Source organism: Hyperoodon ampullatus, assembly GCF_949752795.1.
Source record: "Hyperoodon ampullatus genome assembly, chromosome: 7".
Lineage (NCBI taxonomy): Eukaryota > Metazoa > Chordata > Mammalia > Artiodactyla > Ziphiidae > Hyperoodon > Hyperoodon ampullatus.
The window spans coordinates 111,772,953-111,779,432 of NC_136920.1; the positions used below are offsets into that span (position 1 = coordinate 111,772,953).

The 6,480-nt window shown below is 40.0% G+C and overlaps 1 pseudogene across 1 annotated transcript; it reads left to right on the forward strand.

The window, feature by feature from the left end:
- Window positions 1-3,526: 3,526 nt before the first annotated feature.
- Window positions 3,527-4,518, forward strand: LOC307055686 (calponin-3-like; annotated as a pseudogene). Its single transcript has one exon. The product of its transcript is annotated as a calponin-3-like (transcript).
- Window positions 4,519-6,480: the final 1,962 nt, after the last annotated feature.

A 6,480-nucleotide genomic window follows, 5' to 3' on the forward strand; every position in this document is an offset into this window, starting at 1 on the left:
GGATTTATGAAATGCAATACTTCACAACCTATAAACTCTGGTTTCAATGTGCTCTGATTGTTGATTTATGAATGACTTGTAGAATTTATTACAACTTTCAGGAGCTAAAATGAATAATCAAATCAAAATCCAGTGTCCTTAAAAGTCCACTCAAAAAAAAAAAAGAAAAGTTAGCAGTCTTCCAACATATAGATTAGATTGCTTTACCTCGGGTAACACAAGGCTCAACAGAGAGCAGTCTCTACCTTTTAACAAAATAATCTTGAAAGAGAAACCTTATCAGAGGAGGAAAACAGTAATTATTCAAGGGAATTTCCAATAAATAATAATTTTACATAAATACTGTTTTTTTCATGAAACATTTCATGCCTGTCTAATCATACACAATGAAGAAACAAATAGAAATGCATTATTTTGCCATGTTAGTTTCTGACAGCAAAATTGCTCAATGAATCCTAAAGAATATGTAACGACACATGGATGCTTCTCCCTTTTGAAACTAAAAAAAAATATTAGAGTAAAATTGAATATGCAAAAGAGTTCAGGAGAAAGATAATTTTTAAAAACTCATTTATAGAAAAATAAGATAATTTTTCAGGATATAGAAGGTAATGTTAAAGACATAGAAATTCCACTTTTTACACTCAACTCTTAAATATTCAGGGATTAAAAACAAAGCTAGTTCCAGTTCAAGATGGTGATGCAGGAAGACCCTGAACTTAACTCATCCCAGGGACATACAGAATCTATAGCTACATATGAAACAATTACCTCTGAAAAAATACTAAAACTAGCTGATCAACTCCTACACATCAGTAAACAAGAAAATAACCCACACTGAAGTGGTAGGAGAAGCTGAGACACATTCTTTTTTTTTTTTTTTTTTTAGTTGAAATCGGTTGGCCAAGATGACAGAGTAGGAAGACCCTGAGCTCACCTCCTCCCATGGGGACGACCAAATAACAAATATTTATAGAGTGACTATTGATGAGAATGACCTGAAGACTAGCAGAAAACATCTACAACTAAAGATATAAAGAGGGAACCACAATGAGTCAGATAGGATGGGTAGAGACTTGGTATAGTCAAGATCCATATCCCTGGGTAGGCAACCTACAAATGGGTGAATAATCACAATTGCAGAGGATCTCCCCAAGTAGTGAGGAGTCAAATATCACTTTGGACTACCCAGCCTGGGGTTCCTGTACCAAGAAGGACACTCAGAACATTTGGCTTTGAAGGCCAGTGGGACTTAATTTCAGGAGAGCCCCAGCACTGTAGAAAACCAGGACTCTGCTCTTAAAAAAGTCACACACAAAATCTCACATGCTCCAAGACTGAGGGCAGAAGAAATAATTTGAAAAGTGCCTGGGTCAGACTCACTTGCTGATCTTGGAGAGTATTCTGGAGAGGCACAAGGCAACTAGGACTCATGCTCAGAACATAGATGCAGGCAGCAGCAATTTTAGGCAATGCATTCTACCATGCTGGTAAACACCATTTTGGAGTCCTCCCTCTAGCTTATTAGTGCTGCACTCCAGCCTTTCCAGTTAGTAGGCACCAGCCAGTAAGAAACAGTCCTTGGAACCCCGAAGCCAAGCAGCGAACTACATGGATACACAACTCTCCCAACCAGAAGACAGGCTTCCATAGACCTCCACTGAGCACCCCAGTCTCCTGAGACACAACACCATACAACAGAGGGCCATGGACCTGGCTCCAACAACCAGCAGGCCAATACCAGCTCCAGGAGCCCCAGGGCCCCAAAGCCAGAAACCCTGGGCCATAGATCTGCCCACCAACATGTGTACACCAGTCCTGGGACTGGTGGTGGTCCTGGGACCACCAAAGCCCCAGAGCCAGCCACCCTGGGATTTGACCCCACCCACCAGTGGGCCAAGACTAGCCCAGGATCCAACCTCACACACCAGCTGGCTCACAATCTTGGGCCCCAGAGTGAAAGAACCCAGGACCTGGCTTCACCCACCAGTGAGCAGGCAATAGCCCTAGGATCTGGTTTCAGCCAACAGTGGGTGGGCTCCCTGGTACGTTCCCTACCCACCAGCAGGAGACCCTAGCTACAGCACACCCTGGAGCCTTCAGCCGGCCATGTCACGCACCAGTTCCACCCCACAGGGGGCCAGCACAAGCCCAGGCACTGGCTTACCCACCAGTAGACAACACCAGCTCTGGGACCTCTGGCCCTGCAGCTAGCTATCCTGTAACCTAGCCTTGTACACCAGTGAGCTGGCACCAGGACTGGGACTACCTGGGTCATGCAGCCGGACAACAGGACTCAGCCCCACCCACCATTGGTTGGAACCTCCACACTAGGCAGAGCCTGGCAACCAACCAGGCCAGGAGTCAGCCATGCCTATTAGCAAGCCCACAGCAATCAGCTCTACCGTAACAGAAGGGCCCATGAGGTCCACATAGAGGATACTCCTAGAGCATATAGCTCTGGGTAGCAGAGGAGAGTGTGCTGCTGGGCTCCATAGGACATCTCCTACATAAGACCACTTTTGCAAGATCAGGCAATGTAACCAATCTACTAATTTCATAGAAATAAAACTACTGAATTAGGCAAAATAAAACAAAGGAATGTGATCCAGATGAAGCAATAAGATAAAACACCAGAAGAAGAACTAAGTGAAGTGGAGATAAGCAATCTACCCAATAAAGAGTTCAAGATAAGATTACAAAGATGCTCAAAGAACTGGGGAGAAGAATGGCTGAATACTGTGGGAAGTTTAACAAAGGGTTAGAAACTATAAAGATGAACCAAACAGCACTGAAACAATACAGTAACTGAAATTAAAAATATACTAGAAGGAATAAAGAGTAGATTAGATAAGAAAGAGGAATGGATGAGTGAACTGGAAGCAGAGCAGTGGAAATCACACAAGCCTAAGAGAAAAAAAAGCTAGCCAAATTGAACAATACATTAAAAAATCATACACTTTGATGAAGTGGATTTATCATAGGGATGCAAGAATGGTTCAGTATCTACAAATCAACCAATGATACATCACATTAACACACTGAAAAAAAAATCAAGTGATCATGTTTATCCCCAAAAATGCAGAAAAAGCTTTTGACAATATTTAACATCCATTTATGATAAAAATTCTCAACAATGTGGGTATAGAGGGAACATAATATTAAAAAGGCCATATATGAAAACCTATTGCCAACATTATACTCAATGGTGAAAAGCTGAAACCATTTTCTCTAAGTTCAAGAACAAGACAAGAACACCCACTCTTGCCATGTTTATTCAAGATAGTATTGGAGAGTTCATGTGGGACTCTGGAGCCAACCGGGAGGCTCTGAGGGACCACGTCTGACTGAGTAGCTGAGACACTGCCCGCACCCCGCTGCCACGTGCGGGCGATTCATGCGCTGCCCAGGGGAGCGAGCTCGGATCATCTTGTGGTGTGGCCACTCCTCGGGGCCAGGAGCGGGGAAGCCGAGCACGAGAAACCCCCTGACCAGAGCTCAGCCTCTGCCCGCCGACCGAATCATCATGACCCACTTCAACAAGGGCCCTTCCTATAGGCTCTCGGCCAAAGTCAAGAACAAGATTGCTTCCAAGTATGATCATCAAGCAGAAGAAGATCTTCGCAATTGGATAGAGGAGGTGACTGGCATGAGCATTGGCACCAACTTTCAGCTGGGCTTAAAAGATGGCATAATCCTCTGTGAACTGATAAACAAGCTACAGCCAGGCTCAGTGAAGAAGGTCAATGAGTCCTCATTAAACTGGCCTCAGTTGGAGAATATTGGCAACTTTATCAAAGCTATTCAGGCTTATGGTATGAAGCCACATGACATATTTGAAGCAAATGATCTTTTTGAGAATGGAAACATGACCCAGGTTCAGTCTACGCTGGTGACCCTAGCAGGTCTGGCTAAAACAAAAGGATTCCATACAATTGACATGAGAGTTAAGTATTCAGAAAAACAAACAAGACGTTTTGATGAAGGAAAATTAAAAGCTGGCCAAAGTGTAATTGGTTTGCAGATGGGAACCAACAAATGCACCAGTCAAGCAGGTATGACAGCCTATGGGACTAGGAGGCATCTTTATGATCCCAAAATGCAAACTGACAAACCTTTTGATCAGACCACGATTAGTCTGCAGATGGGCACCAACAAAGGAGCCAGCCAGGCGGGGATGTTAGCACCGGGCACCCAAAGAGACATCTATGATCAGAAACTAACATTACAACCCGTGGACAACTCGAAAATTTCTCTACAGATGGGTAACCAACAAATTCGCTTCCCAGAAAGGAATGAGTGTGTATGGGCTTGGGCGGCAAGTATATGATCCAAAGTACTGTGCTGCTCCCACAGAACCTGTCATTCACAATGGAAGCCAAGGAACTGGAACAAATGGGTTGGAAATCAGTGACAGTGATTATCAGGCAGAATACCCAGATGAATATCATGGCGAGTACCAAGATGACAAAGTACCCCAGAGATTACCAATATAGAGACCAAGGCATTGATTGTTAGAGGAGCTCAGTATTTAGCCCGTTTTTTTTATTCAGTGAAAACCAAGCTAGCCTTGAGTAATTTTTACCTTGTCTTCCTAAAACACTATTATGCTTATTGTACCTAAAGGAAATACTGCCTTACATACATTCCTTTTTCCTTTTCCTGCCCCTTCCCTAAATAGTTGCCTTTTAGTGCTGTAACAGTTAAATCCTACAGCATAACAAATAACTCTCATATGAAGTAAAAAGAAATATGGTGAAAGGGGAGTGCTCTTGTACAGTCAATTCTTTTATTAAAGATCTATGCATTTTTACAATCCTCTACTTCAACTGGTATTTTCAAACAATAGGAACCTTCTTTTTTTTTTTTTTTTTTTTTACAGTTTAGTATCTGGTTTCTACATTGAAGACTAAACTCATGCTTATAGCTAAACGTGGTCTTTGCCTACTAAATTTAAGATGCAGCATTTTAGAAATTTATATATCAATGTTTCTACAGTATTGTTTGCTAATTTTTAAATAAAGTCCTGATCAGTGTGTCTTTGTGATTATATGTGTACTCATTCTTACCTAAGCCGACAAGATCTTTTCCGATTGGTGTTTTGAAAGGAGTGTGTAAAAAGCTGGCCTGCAGACATCGATGTCTGGGGGGGGTGTTTGCTCTTCCTGTTTGTGCCAATGTATCGATGTAGAGTTGCTCTGTTTTCTTCCACTGTATTTATTGCTGCATTTCTCAGCATAAACTTATCCCATTGTATTTTTATAAATAAATTTTTTTTGAAAAAAAATAGAGTATTGGAAATCCTTGCCATAGAAATCATACAACAACAACAACAACAACAACAACAAATCAACTGAATCCAAATAGTAAGGAAGAAATAAAACTGTCACTGTTTCATATGGCATAATTTTGGATTGCCCAAAAACCTCATTCAGGTTTGTGCATAAACTGTTACAAGAAAACCCTGAGTGAACTTTCTGGTCAGCCTAATACTCTATATAGAAAACTCTATAGACTACATCAAAAAACTAATAGAAATAATGAATTCAGTAAAGTTTCAGGAAACAAAATTAGTATGCAGAAATCTGTTACATTTCTATACACTAATAACAATGTACTAGAAAAAGAAATTAAGAAAACAATCCCATTTACAATTTTATTAGAAAGAATAAAATACGTAGGAATAAATCTAACCAGGAGATGAATGACCTTTACTCTGAAAACTATAAGACACTGATGAAAGATATTGAAGATAATATAAACAAATGGAAAGATATACCATGCTCATGAATTGGAAAAAATAATATTGTTAAAATGGCCGTACTTCTCAGGGCAATCTACAGATTCAATACAATCTCTATCAAAACACCAAGAACATTTTTCACAGAACTAGAACAAATAATGCAACAATTTGTGGAAATAGAAAAGAGCTTGAGTATCCAAAGCAATCTTGAAAAAGAAGAACAAAGGCACAAAACGCCCCACTTTTAAACTATACTACAAAGCTACAGTAACAAAACAGTGTGGTACAGGCCCAAAAAGAGACACATGAATCAATGGAACAGAAGAGAGAGCCCAGAAATAAACACACTTATATGATCAATTAATTTATGACAAATGAGGCAAGAATATACAATGGAGAAACGACAGTCTCTTCAATAAGTGGTGCAGAGAAAAATGGACAGCATCAACTAGCTTTCCTTTAAGGGAAAATTGTCTAAAATATGTAAGCATGATTATGTACAGATTGATATTCTCTTTTTATTTTTATTTTATTTTCCCCTTATTAATTTTTAATGAAGTATAGTTGATTTACAACATTATGTAAGTTTTAGGTGTACAGCATATCAATTCAGTATTTTCTCAGATTATACTCCATTATAGGTTATTACAAGAAAATGTCTATAATTCCCTGTGCTATACAATATATCCTTTTTCCTTATTTATTGTATAAATATGAGCTTGTATCTGTTAATCCTA